The 3,852-nt window shown below is 34.8% G+C and overlaps 1 long non-coding RNA gene across 1 annotated transcript; it reads left to right on the forward strand.

The window, feature by feature from the left end:
- The first annotated feature begins 529 nt into the window (after positions 1 to 529).
- LOC124261681 lies at positions 530 to 3,176 on the forward strand. The gene is made up of 3 exons (XR_006894392.1): positions 530 to 667; positions 2,659 to 2,761; positions 3,081 to 3,176. It is a non-coding gene; the product is annotated as an uncharacterized LOC124261681 (long non-coding RNA).
- The last annotated feature ends 676 nt before the right edge of the window (positions 3,177 to 3,852 follow it).

The raw sequence follows: 3,852 nt of genomic DNA on the forward strand, positions 1-3,852 counted from the left end.
TGTTTGAAACCATTTCACAACATATTAGTGAGATTTTTTAAAACGCTGCAGAGATTATGCAAGAACAAAGTCATACAAATAATGTGTGAATATCTCAAAAATACTGAAAATGTTTTTGAAATGTTTTCAAAATGTTGTTCAGAAACGTCATGCTGTAACATGGGTGAAACTATTTCATAACATATGATTGAAATGTTTTTAAAACATTGCAGAAATGATGTGCACGAACATGTTTAATTGTGATCACGTTTTAAAACACGGTTTCTGTTGTAACGTTGGTGTGACATAAACAGTACATACACTGCAATCACAAACAATTATCTCACTCAGCCACGTTCTAATGTATGACTTGTCATTAAAGTGCCTAAACGTTCCTGAAATGTTTTAGCCGGATCTGTCATCACATTTAAAATGTGTTTTTATTATGACTTGTTCTTAAAAGGGTTTTGAAATGATATCACACCTACACGTTTTGATAACATTTTAAAAATGTTGCGACACAATGCCTTATTGTTACCGCGGGAAATGACGTCGGAATGACGTCACCCATCACGTCATAATTTTGCACCCGCCATCTTAGTTGAAGTTTATTCAGGACCCTACCACCTTGTCATTCGACTCATGGTGCAACAACTGGAACTGGATCATCGATGTGACCTCGGTTGCGGTGAGTTAATTTTACAGTCATTATTTTCATGTTTATGTACATTTTGATATTCACTCGATTAAAATACTGTGTTACTCAAAAGTAGTGGGGTTTTGAGAAACGTGATTCAGTGTTCCAACAGAGAATCCCGGTGACAGGGTTTTTTTCGATGATGTAAGACAAAAACGTAATTTTATTTTACTAACCTTGAGTGAAAAGGGATATATTTATCTATTTCACACCAAATATATCAAGTGTTTCCTACAAAAATAGCGTTGATGATATCTTATCGGCGAAACATCTCCACATCTGGGATTTGTATACATTTCGCTCCGCCATGCGAGTGAGTGTTGTGATCACGTGGCTTCCTGTTTATATCTGGTATATTGCTTGTCACCAGCAGACGACAGATCTTACAGATTTTTTGCTATATTTGGTTATATAGGCAATTGTTTGCATCTGAAGTGGTATTAACGATCTCGGGTAAATAATATTGATATTTTTGCATCCGCCCTACCAGTGAAACTGTTTGTGAACTCCGATCGCGAACATAATCCCCCCGATATAGCGCGAGCAATGTAATCGTCGAAATCACCAGAACATCGAATTCAGCTCGCTTTGGATATATATTATATCGTTGTGAAGAATGTCTAAGAGAGTTTGTACCTAATTAATTTTATGTTACATAAATAAAAGGATAATTAGGCTATCAAGAGCGAGCAATATGTGTTCAAGCAGAGTTCAGTAAGGCGGTTAATGCCGCTATTACGTTCGGTTTTCGATCGTAAACGTATGCACAAGCCAGTGGCCCTTATCGTTGTTAATTTTTTCCATGTTATTTCTGAAGGACATTTTATTAATTTAACATTGCAGCTAATTTTCAATTTTTTAAACTATGACAATTTTGCTCGTTTAAGTCGTTGGAAAGTTGCGTCGATTTTATACCACGAAAATGGGGAATCGAAATAATTTCGAAATTAGTTTCTGATCCACTTGACTGTGGGATAGTTACTGGCTGTCATAGTGTGTGCATGTTATAAAAAACTATTTCTTAAAAGAAATGACAGACGCATTCTTGTTAATTAACACTGACTAAACTAAATGTTAAAATGACCATCTGCTGGGTTGTCGGATTGTTGTTTGTCCACTATTACCGCATGTTTTCAAGCGTTATACTAAAGCAGAGACGATATAATAAATAATATTTATTATATGGTCTCTTATTAAAGGTACTCTGTTTACACTGTGTATTCTTAAATTTCCCCAGACAAATTAATTGATCGGTTTTGGATAGATGTATTTCCCTTCTAGACAAGAGCCAGAAATAAACGTGGCCTACACTATAACGGGCGTTGGCGATGACTAGTCCTCGGCTATGAGTTGTCACTGTATGGCCACTTGCTATACCACAGTGTATGGCCACAGACTATCACAATATATTGTCAGTGAGGTGATCAATGTTTGGTGATGATTTACATAAAAATATTGATCTAATTGCTTTTGCAGGAAGGAGATATAAACAATGTCGAGGTTTGACACCAATATATAAGTGACATCGTTTGAAACCGTGTTGATTAGGTTTTTTCATGATTTTTCATGGTACAGTATTCCATAGTGAAAATGGCGTGGTCTCAGTTTAGTAAATGTTGGACCAAATAAAGTTGTTACAATTCTTGGTGAAATGATGTTTCGGTGAAACCGAAAACATCGTGATTGAAAACTGAAGAATCTGGTTACAATGCTCGCAACGAAATCGTACTGCAGCTGCGACTGTTCCGCGTGTAAGGCTTGAATCATGTAGCTAGTTACAATGGATGTGTAATAAATCAATTCTGGGCTAGAAACGCTCGCCAGTAATCCAAGTTTGTTGTAAATGGGCACCCACCAAAAACTTGAGGCAATTACATAGTATGTTTCAGCGTTAGACTAACTATATCTACTTTATATGCTTTATGGAAAACGGTTCAATTTATAACTTGTGATAATGTGGAACATTGTTATTTTCATTAAAGCAAGGGCGAATATGAGACAAGCATTCCAGGATATACAAACACACTGTTACACATGATGGATTTATGGAGGAACACATCAAATAATCCAGGAGCTGTGAATTATGTAAGTGCAGCTGTTAAATACCATTGTCTATAAACATGTTGATATATTTTGGGCTTTTTATTGCAAGATTTGATTTGTACTTGTACCCAGCCTCTGACCAGTAAGTGATATTCTGTGCTTGCTACATCTTTGGTATTCAGCATGATTCTGGATATTATCATATCAATCATTACATTCCAATAGTGTGTTCATGTCCACCAAACACGTGTCTGTACAAACGTGGTAGAAGACTTAGTTTCCTGGTTAGTGTCACTTGGTTTGAGTAAATATCACATTTCAAGTACCTGCTTAAGATTATTGAAAGTTTTCTATATTTCAGAAATATGGATGACTGCAAAAGCAAAGAAGAAGATAATGAAACAAACTGAAAAAGTGTACACGTTTCCAGAATTATTAATAAAATTGTTGATTACAAGTCTGCCATTCTTTTATCTGTTTTGGTGTCCTTGTAAAGATTAACTATATATGTCCATAGGGACATAAGTTAGAAATAGCGTTAGAAAGACATATAGAGGTATAGACCCAACCCTATTATATAGTAAAAGGGTTGAGTCTAGACATCTATATGTCTTTCTAACGCTGTTTCTAAGTGAGACACGCCCCTATGTATATGTCTAACTATTTGCCACAGACATATTATGTACATTGTTAACTGTTAGTGTTCTACGTTTTGTTCTAGTGGTTTACGTTTTAAACAAAACACCACCTAATTGTTATCAGGGCTATTCTATATGCTTGAAAAGTTAAAACTATATGTTCAAAGGAAATGTTATTAAAACGTTTCCGGAACAATACAAAATCATATCTATAAAACGTTTTCAGAAAACCTTTATGGAATATATTCACTGAATGTTGGAGAAAACATTGCTGAAACGTTTCTGGAACCATACAAAATCACGTGAATAAAACATTTTTTAAAACATTTCCAAAACATCTCGAAAAAACATTTCCGGTAAACATTTTAAAAACCTTATAGTTAAACGTTTTTGAAAATGTTTCTAAAACATTTCTGGGACCATACAAAATCACGTGAATAAAACATTTTAAAAAATGTTTCTGGAACATTTCACGAAATGTTTTGGGGATAGTTT

This window comes from Haliotis rubra, unplaced genomic scaffold (assembly GCF_003918875.1).
Source record: "Haliotis rubra isolate DU_JTF1 unplaced genomic scaffold, ASM391887v1 Scf803, whole genome shotgun sequence".
Classification (NCBI taxonomy): Eukaryota; Metazoa; Mollusca; class Gastropoda; order Lepetellida; family Haliotidae; genus Haliotis; species Haliotis rubra.